The 17,081-nt window shown below is 48.0% G+C and overlaps 1 protein-coding gene and 1 long non-coding RNA gene across 7 annotated transcripts in view; one reads left to right on the top strand and one right to left on the bottom strand.

Annotated features, from left to right (window-relative positions):
* Nucleotides 1–17,081, bottom strand: part of SLC8A3 (solute carrier family 8 member A3) — a 123,690-nt gene that overhangs the window by 91,869 nt on the left and 14,740 nt on the right. The window lies entirely within an intron of this gene.
* On the top strand, nucleotides 15,665–16,480 carry LOC144234067 (uncharacterized). Its single transcript, XR_013335849.1, has 2 exons — nucleotides 15,665–15,823; nucleotides 16,055–16,480. It is a non-coding gene; the product is annotated as an uncharacterized LOC144234067 (long non-coding RNA).

Below are 17,081 nucleotides of genomic sequence, written 5' to 3'. Positions count from 1 at the left end.
GCTCCCAGGGAATCCACGGCCCACCTGAGGCTAGGATTGCGGTACTCAAGACTCCCAGCAGCGTGGGCAAGCGCAGCTCTGGTGGCTTTCACTTGTGGCCCTAAGTAGCTCAGAAGGCAAATGGGGAGGAAATAGAGAGCTCTTTGTCCCATCCCCCAGTTGCATCTCAGGGCAGCCTTTTGAAAGGTGGCAGTCCTGGCAACACGGTGTTCAGAGAGGGCTATCTAGGGGCGCCTGGGTGGCTCAGGCTGTTAAGCATCTGCCTTTAGCTCAGGTCATGATCTCACAGTCCATGAGTTCGAGCCCTACATTGGGCTCTGTGCTGACAGCTCCGAGCCTGGAGCCTGCTTTGGATTCTGTGTCTCCCTCTCTCTCTGACCCTTCCCTGGTTCATACTCTGTCTCTGTCTCTGTCTCTCTGTCTCAAAAATAAACATTTAAAAAAATTAAAAAGAGAGAGAGGGGAGTATCTAGATTGACCAGATAAATTCAGCTCTTTGCTTTGCTGCAGGATACCTGGCCTCTGTGAGCAAATGTGTGCTATTTGTCAGTCCCAAGGCATGTGGGAGGAGGCAGCAGGTGCGGGAGTTCAGGTAGTCACAGCCCATCCTCAGGTAGCTGGTGAGAACCTGGGGATTCACCACATGACAGAATGAGATCTTCACATCCTTTCCGTGGGGCTAGCCAGCGATTCACCTTTCTCTGCAACCTGTCCCTGGCAACATCTTTGGCTCCTCTGCTTCTCACTGGCTGTTGTCTTCTGATTCTAATTTATTGCCAGGTTTGCCACTCAAGAAAAGCCACAAAAACGGGAGCTAGGAAATTCTGCCTTCCTCTAGCCACAGCCCTCTCCTCCAACCTCCCAAACCAAACAGATGCCTTTTGAAGTTATATATGGGGGAGGGGGGCTTCCTTCCCCACCAGCGTTGGCAATAAAACAGAGGCGAGGTTGGCTTGGTACCTTTGATGGTGGCCTTTGCCATTTGTTCAAGCTGAAAACAATGAGATCTTAAAGGAAGAGAGGAAAGAAACAATAAAATAAGATGTGAAGTGATGCTTAAAATGCTCTTGTGCTCCCAACTCCGGGTGAATAACCTCCACTCAACAGGCTAAAGAAGTGGTCCTGATGCTAAGTTCTGAGATGGCAGACCTGCAGCCCCCGTTCCTCCACCGTCACCCAGAAAAGGCAACAAAAGGGCTAGGGACTCCTTTTGGCAAAGGCAAAGGCCGCCATGTGCCCTTGGGTGGTAATATCCTATTCAGAGTAAGGTGCCTGGAGGCTGGAGAGGAGTGGACACTGAGCGTGTCTTTTGGAGAAGTCCAGGCATGGGTGGGAGAACCCAGGACGGAGCACATCAAATGCTGGGATCCAGTGGGGTCCACCATGCCAGGTTCCAAAGCCAGGATGCCACTCTTGATGGTTATCATCCCAAATGCCCAAATTTCTCTGATTTGTCAAGAATTCAAAGAGGGATAAGGGAATACAAGCTTATGGGGATGCTGTGATGAAAACAGCTCTGGTAGACACAAAGCTTCTGGGGCTTGGAAGCACTAATGCTGGGAAGGCAGAGGCCACTGAGGTATGGAAAATGATCAGGGCAAGAGAGGGCAGTGGAGATTGTGGGGGGGGAGTTCAAGTTCAGGGAACAGTTCTCTTGTAAAGGTTGGCATTTAGCCCAGTTTCTACTCCAAGCCCTACTGTGTCCTCACTTTTATGTACTTCCCTTACTGCCCCAGTGCCCCCCGCAACCCACCGCTAAAAATCCCCTCTGTCTTACTTTCTTCCAGCTGGTGCCTATGAAGGGAGCTTGCTACTCCCTAACCCCATTTTGCTGGCATTCTTGGCTATTTGCTTTTGGTTCTCCTCCAGCACGGAGATGGAATTAAATTAAGCGCACACTCCTACAGTCCAAGGAGCAACTGTGACATCAGGGCACTTTGCCTTGGATATTCACCGCTCTCTCTTTCCCGAACACGGTCTCTCCGCTGTCTTATTTCTGCCTCGTCTCATCTCCCAATCAGTAGGTGCTTTTGGGAAAGGTGTTCTGGCTGACCGTGTGTCCTCTCCCAAGGATGCTTGCGTTTTGACAAGGGATGGAGCTTTCTCACAAAGAAAGCTTTTTTTACTTACGATATTTTAGGTTGAAGCAAGATGGCGGTGACCTGGAGTGGGTGAGGCTTTCTAATTTTCATCCCTGCATTTTTTTCCTATTCTGTGATTCCCCACCCAAACCACTTCCGGCCCCAAACCTAGTCTTCTCCAAGTCTGCCTGGAGAAAGTGAACAATGTCATCATCCCTTTACAATTAAGTGAAAAGCCTGGACGCCATTCCCGTGACCTTCTTTTTCCTCGTCCCACATCCGAGCCATAGGCACATCTTGTCATTCTTCCTGTTCTTTGATATCTAGGCTCCAATCACTGCTATCATCACTTCTCACCTGGAACAGCTCTTTCAAGTCACTTACTAGTCACCGACTTCTACCTGCACTGCCCCTCTAACACCAGCAGCAGCTCACCCTCACACAGCAGCCTTTAAAACACCCATCAAGTCATGCCATCCACTTGCATGAGACCACTCAGGACTTGCATGTAGAATAAAATCTCAACTTCTTACTATGGTGATATGGGTTGAACTGTGCCCAGCTAAGATTTAGATGTTGAAGTCCTAGCCTCTCATAGCACAGAATGTGACCTTATTTGGTAGTAGGGTTGCTGCAGGTGCAATTCCTTAGGTGATAATGAGGTCATTGTGGAGTACGCTGGGCCCTGAATCCAACATGGCTGCTGCCCTTATAAGAAGACGGCCATGGGAAGACAGGGACATAGAGAAAATGCCACATAGGCGGATTGGGGTGAGCAACATAGCTACAAGCCAAAGGACATCAAAGATTGCCAGCAACCCAGAAGCTAGGAGTAGACAAAGAAGGATCCCCTGCGGTGGGAGCATGGCTCAGACAGCACCTTAATTTCAGACAACCGGCCTCCATAACTGTGAGACAGCAAATTTCAGTTGTTCGAAGCCACCTGGTTTGTGGCACTTGCTACAGCAGCCCTAGGAAGGCAAGACACGTGGCTTCTCAGAACCTACAAGTTGACTTCGCTGAACTCATTTGATGACCTATCCACATTGGCTTTGTCTTCAAGTTCGAAAACACCGGAAGTCCATACTGCCTCTAGGGCCTTTGAGTGCCCGAGTCCTTCACCAGGGACATTGCTCTTTTACCTCGTCATGTAATTGCCATTCTCTCATCCTTTTGGTTTCGCTTTAAATGTCACCACTTCAGAGAGACCTGGCCAGACCATCCAACCTACATAAGTTCAGAGCCTCCTGCTTCTTTCCTTCATGGCATCCATCTCAACCTAAAATTATTTAAGATTTTTAGCTAACTGTTTACTTTATTCTCCCACTAGACTATTAGCTGCATCAGGGCATGGATCGTTAAAATGGGATTTGCTAGTTTAAGCCAAGTTCACTGTCATTGTCTTGAAAGAGTTTGCTCACCAATACATCCTTCTCACAGTGCTTGGCACCTGGGAGGTACTCAATAAATATGTTTTCAATGAACACTACGTTTAGGGCACTTCCTGTTACATTTCCCTTAAATGAAGGCAAGACCACCCACTAGGAAGCACAAAAAGGCTACTCAGTGTAGATGCCCACATGCCTTCGTTGTAATTAGGAATAGAATCAGAAACCAGGCCTCTTAAGACTTAAAACTCATGCTTGTTTTTCACTCCCATGCAAAGACCAGCAAGAAAATCTGTTTACATATCAAGTTTTTATAAATCAAGTCATATTTTTAAAGCACTGAGGAGGCTGGCCATGTAAACGGAATCCTGAGGCAAACTAATTCGTAAAATGAGCAACAACTCCCAAAGTCATAATTTGTGAAAATTCAGCTTTGTGCTTATAGAGGTGGCTGGTATCAGGGCACACCCAGGACTCCCGCCTCTGGAGACACAGTGGCGCTTATTTGTACCACCTGCTCAAAGGGGGATGAATTTTTCATGTAAACTCCTTGCCTTCAGCCCGCTGTCTGGGTTGGATGCCAAATACAGTGATCTGTTCCACAAAACAACCCACCAGTCTGTCTGGTTTGAAAGCTAATGGTGACTTTTTCTTTCCTTCCTTCCTCCCTCCCTTCCTCTTTCTTTTCTTCCTTTCTTCTTCTTCCTTTTCTTTTTCTTTCTTTCCTTCCTTCCTTCCTTCCTCTTTCTTTCTTCCCTCCTTCCTTCCTTTCTCTCTCTCTCCTTCCCTCCCTCCCTTCCTTTTATTTTTTGCCAGTTTGGAAATCTCTCAGTATCTCATTGATTCCTTCCTTCCTTTCTCTTTCTTTCCTTTTCCCTTCTTCCTTCCTTCCTTCCTTCCTTCCTTCCTTCCTTCCTCTCTCTCCCTTTCCCATTCCCTCCCTCCTTTCCTTTTTTTTTTCCTTTTTGCCAATTTGGAAATCTCTCAGCATCTCACTGATTTCACTCTTTGGGGAAAATGGGATCTTCAGTTCACCTCCACAGGGACAGAGGACAGATGACTTAGCATGGCCTGTCCTCGCTCTCCGTGCTGGGCAATGATTCACATCCACAGTGTCCCGTTCCACCACCTCCCAGGCTCCTCATACGCCTTCCCTGGTGCAGATGTGGGAGGAGGAGGAACAGATGGTGGATGCTCCCTGGGATCTGGCTTTCAAGAGAGGGGAGGCAGCAGGGTGTGGCCCTGCTCACACTGCCAGTAGCCCCGGTCCCTGCCCTTGAGGGAGCCTGCGGCTGCAGGCCTTCTGATGGCCTGTGTGACTCTGTGAAATAACCAGCTCCAGGCTGGGATGAAAACAGCCTGTGGTTTCTCAACTAAAGAGAGCAGCTGCTGAGAAAGGGGCTTCTAATACCTGCTGTGAGACTCCATGGGGCAAGGATGCTACCCGCTGTGCTCACTGTTGCATCTTCAGTACCTAGGAGAGTAGCACTCAGGCATCTTTATTGACGAAGGAAAGAAAGAATGAATGAATGAATGACCGTACACGCTTCCCACCAGCCATAAAAAGCAGCTTCAATGTAATGAACCCTTCCTTGAACCAATGGTTTCTTCCTGCTCTGAGTGCGTGGCTCTGCTCACTGCACCACCCACCTACATCAAGCAGGTTGAACCTTGGTCCAGAAAACGTGGGCTCCGTGGCTCAGCACGGTGCTTTGCGTACAGCAGGCTCCGGTAAACACTTGCGAATGAGGGTGTCTAGGCTTTGCCTTCCGGACTCCAGGGTGGGATAAGGACACAGACCAGAGACTCAGTGCTCTGCTCATCTGCCATGTGGGGACAAACAAACAGCCACCTCGGAAGTTAAGCAAAGAGGAAAATAATACAGTAAACCTCGCATTGGCTACCACTTAGAAAACACTCGCCCAGTGCAAGGCACTATGCTACTGTGCATTACATATTTAACAGGATGTCGGACAGAACTTTCTCTGCTATCCCAACATCGGCAATTGGAGCACAGAGCTGAGGCAGACAGGCCTTAAGTTTCCCCAGATGTGAAGAGAGCCCACCGCTGACCCGACCCCTCCCTCAGGACTTTACAAAAGGCCACCGAATTGGTTCTGCCCACCCNNNCTGGTCCATAACTGAGAGGGAGAGAAGGAGGTGTTGGAGAGTGGGATTTTCGGCCTCTCCCGCTCCACTCCTTCCATGAAAGAAAGGAGAGAGGACTTTCTTTCACCCCCACTGAGCCAAGGGAAGCGGGCGTCAAGACAACTGCTGAGAAGCCCAGGAAGGGGCACTGGCCTTCCACCCCCAGATGACAATCCGCACCCTCCCTGGTGCCGCCATCAAAATGAGCAGAGCAGAGTAGGAGAGGGTCTGTAAGGGAGCTGGGTGAAACCCCAGGAGCCCGGGGCATGTGAGAACACAGGGCTTCACGTCTGCTGCCTCTTGCTGCACAGGAGGCTCCCGGATGGCTGGAGCCAGCTAGCTGAAGAGGGACAGCAGTGCAATGTCCCAATGTCCCTCCCCTGCCTCCAGGTACCTCTGGGTCTCTGAGGGGATCAAAGAGGAAGCCAGCGGCTCCCATAACTACACAAAGGAGAATGTAAAGGTAGAGGGCAGGGATGGGCCATAAGGCTGCCCAGGCAGCTTCTGGATCAAGCAAGGTGAGGCCCCAGGGGAGAGGGGTTGGAAGAATGGGGCTGGCCTAATGCAGATATAAGTGCCTCTCTCTCAGAGGGTCCACAGTGACTATAGGCTGTGTCCATAGAGTGAGTGACAATCCCAGACACTTCTCCTCTTCCCCCTCTCTGACCCAAAACATCAGAGGAGTAGGAATGTAGAAGTTGGCCGGGGTGGAATGTCCCAGAGGCAGGCCACACATCCCCAGTGGTACCCCCAGGAACCACGCTGGCAGGTACTCTGAGATTGGCGTTTTCAACTAGATGGACAGAACAGGTTTGTTTTCTTTTTTAATTTTTTAATTTATTTTTTGAGAGACCGTGTGAGCAGGGGAGGGGCAGAGACAGAGGGAGACACAGAATCTGAAACAGGCTCCAGGCTCTGAGCTCTCAGCACAGAGCCCAACACGGGGCTCGAACCCACAAACTGCGAGATCATGACCTGAGCCAAAGTCGACGCTGCTCAACCGACTAAGCCACCCAGGTGCCCCAGAACAGTTTCAATAACAAAGGTTGTCAGGAAATCACGGGTTCTGCTCAAGACATCCATCAGTTTAAGGCGCATGCCCCTGGGAGGGAGGGTAGTCACTGCAAGGCTTTTGGCAACAGTGAGTAGAGAGCAATAAAACTGCCCCACACACTTTCTGGGTCCAGCCTGCCTGACGACCTAGGTGCACGTATGTTATGTCACCACATACTTAGGGCAGCCATGTAAGGCGTGACATACCAGAGGGTTAAGAAGGTAAAATAACTTGCCAGAAGAAGTCACACAGGAGTGGGGATCCGTGCTCTTAACTTCTGCAGAGCACAGTACCCCTTCATCCCTCCCCATGCACAGAGCCCTGGATGTGTGCGCTGGCAGAAGCTATGGGGGCTTTAGAGCCTGGATTCGGGGCAAGGCCGCAGTGGATTTGTGTCATGGCACCACTGCCTCACACCTGGGGGTTCTGGACAAATGACTTCATGAGTTTGGGCTGAGGCAGAGTACCTGCCACAAGGTACTATGAGGATTTAAGGACACTTCTGCACAGGCCTGGCAGGTAATGTAGGTGTACTTTACTAATTCATGCAGCCGTTTCCGTGAAAGCCCAGCTCAAGGCACACCCTTCTCCCTTGCTCTCACATGGCATCAGTAAGATCTTCTTGAAGGAATCCTTTATCTGCAACACTTGACGCTTCCTCTGACCCACTCTGCACGTGTTTGGTGTCCTTTCCATTGGATTACATCTCTCCTTAATGAGACTATAAGCTACTTAAGGGTAAAACGAAATCCACGCTTCTCTGTGTTCTAGAGCCTCTAGCCACACACATTGTAAGAGCTGAATCCTAAATCAGTTCAATCCATGCTTCTACTGACATAGTCACCTGGTTTTTAAAATATTTTTAATGTTTATTTATTTTTGAGAGAGAGTGTGTGTGCACGAGAGAGCGCAAGCAGGGGAGGGGCAGGGAGAGAGGGAGACACAGAATCCGAAGCAGGCTCCAGGCTCTGAGCTGCCCACACAGAGCCCAATGCGGGGCTTGAACCCACGAACCATGATCATGACCTGAGCCGAAGCTGGACGCTCAACTGACTGAGACACCCAGGCACCCCTGACATAGTCACCTGTTAAACAGCTGGGGAAACCTGAGACCTATGGAAGAGAAAGATGATGACAATGATACTGAAAAGAAAAACAATTTACTGAGCGCTTACTGTATGTCAGGCATGGTACTAGGTGCTTCAAATGCATTCTCTTGGGGGCTCCTTCCATCAACCTTGGCTAAAAGGTTTTGTTTGTTGCTGGGTTAGTTCGTTGGCTTAATTAAGAGCTATTAAGAGCTTACTGTAAGCACAGACACTGTTCAAAGTGTATTCAACACGTATTATCCCATTTAGACCTCACTGAAAGNCCCGACGCGGGGCTCGAACCCACGAACCGCGAGATCATGACCTAAGCGAAAGTCGGACGCTCAACCGACTAAGCCACCCAGGCGCCCCTGGGATTCCCATTCTAAAGGTAGAAAAACAGAGACATAGATAGGTTACTTAGATTGATTAGAGTCACTGAGCTAGAAAATGAAAGATTCTGAGATTCAAATCTTTGAAGTTTGCCTCCAAAGCGCAATCTTAACCCTCGTGCTCCAGTGCTGACAAGTTATGTGACTTGCCAAAGCGTATGTAGCTGATAACTGACAATACGGAGATCGGAATCTCTGGCTCGGGAGCTCAGTGCGTGGCACCAGGATCAGGACTCCAAGCGGCAGTTCATAAATGCAGCATTTGTTTGTTTCAACCTGTGGAGCCTTCCGGATTTCATGGGGCCCACTTCTAACTGCTCGTATTATCAATAGGACCAGCTCTTCCCAGACTTTGTGGGAGGAATGGTTAAGGCTTCGGATGTGACTCCAAGGAAATAGTCCCAACTTTCAATTGATCATAAATCGATGAATGCATGCCACCAAAACCTAAGTGCTACAATACAGGAGTACTACCATCCTACAGGACTATCCCCGGCACCCTCCACTAACACTCCCAGGGACTCAGTACCTTTCTGAGATCGGTTCTCTCTCTTTCTCCCTGGCTGACCTCTTTCACCTTGTAATCCACTCTCTCTGAAAAGGTGCCCACCTCGCTGTCATCCCTGGGATCTGTAGATCCATCCCACGAGTCCCAGTGGCCTCTCTCTCATCAATGACAAGAGTCCTGCCCTAAAGCCCAGCTCCACAGAGCCCAGCCCAGCACCTAATGGCCAATGTAGGCCCATGTGGGCCAGAGAGAAACTGGAAGTGCTAGTCACCCAAGTTAGACTGTGTCAGAAACCCTACACAGGAAGTCGGTCTGATATATAGGGTGACTTTTTACCTGAGTCACCTTACTGCTGTGAGCACACAGGCTTCCAATCTCTCCTGGACAATCAGCCAGGGCTTTCGTGAGTGATTCTGAACTCTGTTCTTGCAGAGTCCAGAAAAAGAGCTAGAAACCTTCAGAAACTCTGGCTGACTGTGACTCCAGATTCCAGATTCATGTAAAAGTCAGGTGGGGTAGACGGGCGTGGCCACACACTCATTAGCTTATCTGAGTCTTCATTTGAGTACCCAGCTCCCCAGAATATGATTTCGCTTCCATCAGTGATTCACAATTGTGTGTAAAATAAGACATTTGGGTAAATTTTTTTTGCTAGAATTAATGTAAGGCTGCATTCTTAGGCCCAACTAATCTTGCATAGGCTGGTTCATTTTTCTCAAAGACAAACAGGAATGACCTTCTCTTGGGAATCACCCTTAAGTCCAGTATTGACTTCGGATGATTAAATGGATAGAAATCTACTCATTTCTGAGTGGAGCCTACCCTCCAAGAAACACTACTCAAACGCAGTTATCTAAATGTTATTATTTCAACGGAAATAATAGATTCTTTCATTCTTTCTCTCATTTGACTTTTTTTCCCCATCTCGTCTAGAGGACAAGACTCTGCCCTATGCACCGATTTGGATTAAATGTATTTTTGATCCTTCTGCTAAAAAAGAAGTCGCGAGTCCAGAATTAACCCTCAGTGGATGCAAAATTAACTCCTTGCCTTTGCCTCACCAACAAAGTTTGAGTCTGGGGCCTGCGCTCATTTTATTGTTCACCACTGAGCACAGACATGCATGACATTCACATGTTTTCCTGAACTTCATTCCTTTCCCAGGAACCTTCACATAACCCCGCGGGGCTCATTCTTCCCTTTGCAGCTCAAGCATCCCCAAGATGAGAGCTGTTGGGGACGGGCTTTTACTTCTAAATACTGGTCATAGAAGTTTGACTTGGTGGTGTAAAGTCTTTACATCTGGGCTGTTCCCTCTGGTTTCCAAACATTAAGTATTTTGGGCCTTGACCCCTGGAACCTGTGTAAGTGTTTGCTTACGAGCACAGTAAACCTCACAGTCATCCTGCAAGCAGGTATTATCACTGTCCAGAGCCTCTGCACAGAACTCTCTCTACCTCCGATTGCAAAAACAAAAGAAAACAAACAAAAAACCAAAACAAACAAACAAAAACCTGTCCACCCACGAAGGGATGATCTAGAAGCACCTTTGGAGTGGGGACAGGTAATCCTGAGCAGCAGTTCTCAACCCTAGCTATATGTTAGAACCATATGGGATGCTTTTAAAATATACTGATGCCCAGACCCCACCTCAGCCCAATGAAATCAGAATTTCTGGAGGTAGGACTGAGCTATCAGTATTTTTTTTTAAGCTCCTTGGGTAATTCCACTGAGGAGCCAGGCTTAGCTCCACTCACCCACAGGAAAGGACTGAATTCATGCCAAGGAGTGTTTTGATTCTAGACCCCAGAGCTGATCTGAGTTCTAACAGCAACAGAAACTTGGTGGTTTTGCTGCTGCTAGTCTAGAATCCTACATCTCTCTCTGCCCCCAGAGAACCAGCAGCCTTATCCGCTTCTGAGTGCTGACATGTAATGTGGCTGTTAGCTGTGTATACATTTCACAGCACCCAGGTGCTCAGTGGTCCTCTGTGAATTATTCCCCCACACCCATGCCCCTTCTCCCATGCTCTACTCCCCGTCTTTGTCTCTCTAACCCACGGTTAGTCATTCCCTCTTGGACGTTCCCACAACACCATGACCGCCCACCTCATAAAGGTTCATCTCACTGTTCAGTGAAGATCTGTGAGTCCACCCTCCACCAGACTGGGAACCACACAGGGACTGAGGCTGGGTCTGGACTCTCCCTGGATTCCTGCCAAGCGATGAAGCATGGATTCGAACTCGGTTGGTTGAAAGAATACATTCAGACCTGATATCAGAAAAATCTTTAGAGAAATCTTTCTCTTTCTGGTGACACAGCCTCTCCTTCCATTCACCTCCATTTGACACTAAGACTTTTTATAGGAAGCAAAAAACCAAAAGTAACTCATCCTTTAAGATTTGGCTCGAAACCTACTTCTAAAAGGAAATCTCTTGGATTGTCCCCAGCTCATAATGATTTCTTTTAGTGAATTTTTAGAGTCATTAGAGTCTGTATAATTCAGTTGACAATTGCATTCCTCTGTTACTGTCTTCGATGGTTGTTTTTTTTTTTTAAGCTCACAGGTTTGTATTTTACCTTCCTAAAGAGTGTAAATTCCGTGACTTTAGGGACTATCTGTAAAACGGTAAATCATTTTGTTGGCTCACTTTGTTTGATGTCCCCTGACAAATGGTAGGCTCTTTGAGGCCTGACACTCTCTGGCATTACTTTTCGCAGGGGCGGTACCTGGCATCATGCTGGCACAGGTTAAGAGCTCAGCAGGACTTTGTTAAATGAAGACCATTGGTAACCCCTTTTAGCCCGGCGCCCTGAACTTACTAGGTCCCCACTAATCATGTTCGCTGACTGGGCATGAAATGGAAAAGCGTACTTCTTATTGTAAGATGTTGTTCATATGAGGCCCGGAAACTCTCAGATTATATCCTATTTCAATTTCTCTTTTTGCTTTTTGTAAATGCTTGATTATCTGGCTCCCAAATTGAATGAGAAGTATCAGCGAAGAATCCCTCCTCCGCTTCCAAAAAGCTCTTGTGTATCAATTTTCTAAAGCTTCCATTGGACTCTGGATTTCGTACCTTCCCGTTATTAAATACAACAAGTCACTCCGGAGGAAAGCCAGTGGTGCAAGCTGGGTTGGTTGGTGCCTGCACACCCACAGTTACACTTATGTGTGATTTCTAAATATAGAGTTAGGTCTGCTGTTTCATTTTTTAATAAAGGAAATAGATACCCTGGTCCCCGCCGCAGAGATGGGGCTCCCCTGCATCCGCAGTGAAGCTTGGGGCTCTCCTGTTCTGCCGACTGATGATACAGAAGGGTTCCCCGCAGATGGCAGGCTGGGTACCCAAAAATAGCCATGTTGCCAAACAGACCATTGGTTCCTATTTTCCTTAGATTCAGTAAAAGGGGCGGGGGAAGGAGAGGGGAACAGAAGAAGGACAAAAGGAGCGTGTGAGCTCACCTGGCCCAGAAAACCTCTGCGCCACCCTGCTGCCCAACACTGAATCCCCGCCCCCATTTTTGGCCCCAAAATGAGGGTGTGTCGCTGCCCAGCCCCACAGATGTCGCTACCTGGGTTCTAATGAGCCACAGTTAGGGTAGCGAGGAGGGAAGGGTTCCAATGTCACCAATGAAGAGGTGCAAAGACAGGCACTCAGCAATGCTGGTTTGCAAGCAGATGAGCATAAGGAAGGAAGGCAGAACAGGAAGACAGCGCGTCCCAAGTGTCTGAACTTGGAACCCCGTTGGAGCACTATGCATGTGTCTCAAAGCAACCCCTGGCCGGGGCTGCTTGCAATTCTTCACCGCATGCAAAAGAAAGAGAGAAAAGGCATTTTGTTTGGCCGAGCCACACCCAGCCCTAGTCGCTTGGGCTTCACACCTCTTGGACCTTCTTGGAAATGTAACTGCTGCCCCACTCTGGGATCTATAGCATCCACAGTGCCATGTCCAGGAAGTTCAAGTTGAAGCTCCTCTGGCTGGAATCTGGGTCTGCAACAAACTCTAGGGGCTAGTCCTTGTCTTCAAAAGGCCACCCAATCACATTTTGCCTCTTAGTACCGAGTGACAGGCAAATGGGTTTTTTAAAATCAGTAGTGACTCAGTTTTCCTCTTTTAATGGTTTCTCAGAAAAGCTGTGAAGGGGATGGATGCTCTCCAAAGAGGCCCAGCAAGGGGAAAGGGGGAAGGGTGCCTGCTTCTGGCCTTGGCTCCTGAGCCTCCGTCCAGCCATGAAAAGAATCACCCACCTGTTATATATCAAAGAAGGTGTCCCTAAACAGAAACACACTTCAAATACAGTTCCAGGAGTTAATGAAAGTGCTGTGATCAGAGAGAGGCTCACAGGAACCAACTGTATTTGGAGCGAAGGTTTAGTGCCCACTAATTCAGTGTTTGTGATGACTTTATGGAATATAACTACTACAAGGAATGAAAGCCAGCTATACTTGCTGGCACAATTTTGACTGTTCAAAATGGTTTTCTATAGTATTTCAAAGCACAGAGACTCCAGGACAGATGAACAACAAAAGGAAGGAAATCATGTGCTTGTGTCTACTGTCTGCCACTTTTTACAGCATATTATATGTCGCTTAGTCCTTGTAATAACTCCATGTGGCTGGTTTTGTCATCCTTTTTATCCAGGTGAGGAAAGTGAATCTTAGAGAGATTAGGCAATTTACCTAAGGTCACATAGCATGGCGGGCAGAATCCTAAAGTGGCCCTAAGATTCTTTCTACTCCCTCCGCCCTTGCCCTGTAGAATCCCTCAAGTGTGAGTGGGATCTGTGGACATGGTAGAGGTATTGGTACAGGTGATGACATTTTGCAGATATAATTAGAGTCCTTAATCAGTTAACTTTTAAGCCTTGATTTTAAGGGAAATGATCCAGGGTGGGCCTGGCCTGATCAGGAAGAGCCCTTTAAAAGAGGTGAGAGTCTCTTTGTGGCCGGCCTTGAAGAAGCAAACCATGTAAGGAAATTAATTCTGCCAATAACCACTTGAACTTGGAAAAGGACGCAAGCCTCAAGTAAGACAGAAGCCCCAGCCAACACCCTGACTCCGGCTGTCTAGATTTTTGATCCAGGGAAACTGAGAGATAATGTATCAGTGTTGCTTGTGGTAATTACTTAGGCAGCAACAGAAAGCTTATATACACAGCTAAAGAGTTGCAGAGTCAGGATTCAAACACAGGTCCACTCGCCTCCAAAGCGTGTTCTTTATACTGGGTAATACCACATTTGGTTTGTTGCTTGTTGGTTTCCTTGCTTGGTTGGCATGGCAGAAGGTATTAGCAGAAGGGGATATGAAAGACATTCAGACACCATGGCTAAGGTCTAAGCCCTAACACAAAGGGAGTGTCTTCAGCCTTGAATGGTGGCAGCGACAGTGATCATTTAAAAAAGTGGGGAACCTCCAAGTGTTGGGAGATGAAGGATGGGAATGGACAAGCATGTTATCTCCTCTTGCCAGGGAAATAGCTTGTGGGAATTTAGAGGCAGCAATGTTCACATAGAGACAAGCTAAGAACACTGGATCCCTAGTTTTGAATAAGTCACATGAAATTGCCAACATGATTGTTTTTGACATGCACAAATGCAATTACATATGCTTCAACAAGTACATGCAAGGACAGGATTTAACCAGCAGTTAGGAAGTGCCAGGTCAGAGACCAGACGCTGGGGAAGAAACCAAGAGCTCTGCAGGGAAGGTCTTCTTGCGTGGGGAGAGAGATGAGTGGAGATAGGTCAAGGCAAGGGTTCAGAGCCAAGAAGAGCAGTGTTGGTGATCACATTCACGCCCCAACCATGGGAAATTTTAATTGAAGGCTCTGCACAACTGTGGGAAGGACGAACACCTATAAAACCGAAGCTTAATCTTCAAATATCCAACTTCAACTTAGTAATACCCTGTGCCATGAGTGAGGAAGCACAGGCAGAGTGTTCATGCCTGGGATGGGGTTATACCAATGTAGGACTAATGCAAGGATCATAAATAATACATGCACACACCTAGTGTCATAGTTGGCACTTGGGAAGTACTAAATAGATGGCAATCTTATTATGGGGCACTTAATTTGGTGACAGAAAATTGCCTTGCCTACATAAGATGAAGGCAAGGGTGAGTCATTTCCAAATACAAGGGTAAAAAGGAGATGTAGGAGGCCCTCGTTGGGAAAGCCAGAATAAGGCTGGAAAATATCTAATTCTTTGGTCGGTGAACTTCCTCTTTTGCACGGCATGGGGGAAGGGCAGCACCTTGGACAGCACTACAAAAGTCAGATCACCTGGCCATCAAGAGGGGAGTTCTTCATTTGAAGGAGTCCAGGACCCACAGTCTTGTGGTTTTCATCACAGGGGCCCATAGATGGGACTCCACTCTGGAACAGTAACTGTTCTGTTTAAGCTTCCTGATCAGCAGCAGGATCTGGGGTGGGTAGTGTAGCTTACGGTCGGGGGGGGGCAAGTCAAGTGAGAGAGGCCTTGACATCACCTACATGCCAAGGACCCTCAGGAGCCTGCACTATAATTACTGTAGTTGTACCAGCCCCAGAGTCCCACCGGCAAGTGATTTCACACGTAATTATCCTTTCACTCCTCCTCTCCTTTTATTCTCCTTTTCTCTCCACATTCCTTCTTTCCTTCCCTTCATCTCCCAAACAAATCCCATAAAGTCCACCTCAATATGCAGAGGAATCAACCCCAAGGTCACCTCTCACCCCGGCCTGAGGCTGCTCTCCAAAGAGAGGAGCAGCTTGTCATGTTCCCTGACATCATCAAAGAAATCCCGGATAATGATATTTCCCTCCACCTTCCTCCAGACAAGACTCTTTGACTTTCTATCTTTAGATCAACTGTCTCTTCCTAAAAGCTCACCTTGGGCTCAGAGTGGGAATATAATTACTAATGGGGGAACCTGAGCAAAATTCTGGCCCACATAGGTCAGAATGGATGTGACATGGCCAAGATTCTATTAGTTAATTATTTAACTGATAACTAGCACAATACGCCTGATGAGTGATTTAGACTAGGCACCGTGTTAAATGTTTGACAGTCATTTCTAATCCTCATGTCAACCCGAAGAGGGAGGTACTATTATTATCCACGTTGCATAGATGAGAGAAGTGAAAGGTTAGGTAACCTGCCCCAGCTCCCATCACCAGTAAGTAGCCGTGCTGGGACTCCAACTTGGTCTGTGTGACACCTGGTCTACTCACTTAATCACTCTGCCCTATTACCCTCCTATATGTATATGGGCTTCTACCCACATTGTTGTTCTTCTGCCTCTGTCACTGGCGATCTCATTGAAGATAAAGCAAAATCCTCTCTTCCAGCTCCCTGATGCTCCTCCTGTGCCCCTACTCACCTGAGTGTCACCCTCTCTACATTACAGTCATGGCTCGCTTGCTCTGAGGCTGTCCTGTCCCAGCCAGGTCCGTCTCACTTTGAAGAAGGAAGAAGGTAACATACCTGTGTTTCACGACAAGCAGGTGACACAGCTGCATCTCAAGGCCAGCCGCAAGGCACCAGGGGACACCGAAGAGAGAGGATCTGGATAAAAGGCGCTTCTGTTGACTCTTAGTCACAAGATGCAAGAGACTGAGCCACACAGCGGGGCACTGTTGTCAGTGGCCCAGAGTTTAGCCACTGGAAGGGTGGGAAGGGAGAAATGGGCACGCAGTTCTTCGAGCATCACCTGGAGCCTCTGGGCAGTTATTTAAGAACTACCAGTGGACCAGGACCAAGAAGACTGGAAGACAAAAAAGGAGGCCTTTACAACAGCTATAATGAAGTAAATAAACTGATTTGGGCAAATGGCTTAGAGGAAGTGGCCATTTTTTTCTGGACTCTCATATAATTTACAAGCAGGAATCCAAATGTTAACAGTTATCGTCCATATATAGGCTGTTAAATGAGGTCTGGCCTCCTCTGCCCTGGAAGCTGTGGGTCTGCGTCCTGAGGACACTTAACCCCACTGGCAGTGGGGGCGGGGGGGGGGGCTCTCCTCTGCACCTGTCCTTCGGCCATGAGTGTGAGGTCCCTCACTCACTGAAGTGTAGAGTAAGCATTATGCAGGGCTTGGGTATTAGCTTCCTGCAGCTGCTATGACAAATTACCACAACCCTGGGAGCCTCAAACGATAGAAATGTTCTCTCTCACAGGTCTGAAAGCTACAAGTCTGAAATCAAGGTGTTGGTAGGGCTGAGGCCTTCCTCAGCAGTTCCGAGGGAGAATCGATTCTGTGCTTCTCTCCTACTAGCTTCTGGTGTTTGCTGATGATACTTGGCACCCCCTGGCTTGTAGCTGTAGCCCTCTGCATCTTTGTCCTCTGTTGTAACATGGACTTCTTCCCCATCTGCCTTCACATGGCATCCATAAGGATGCCAGTCGTAGGATCTAGGTTCTGGGGAGACGTGAAT

This window comes from Crocuta crocuta, unplaced genomic scaffold (genome assembly GCF_008692635.1).
Source record: "Crocuta crocuta isolate KB4526 unplaced genomic scaffold, BGI_CrCroc_1.0 scaffold55, whole genome shotgun sequence".
Lineage (NCBI taxonomy): Eukaryota > Metazoa > Chordata > Mammalia > Carnivora > Hyaenidae > Crocuta > Crocuta crocuta.
The sequence above is the reverse complement of the archived record's forward strand: the minus strand, read 5'-3'. Positions and strand labels throughout refer to the sequence as shown.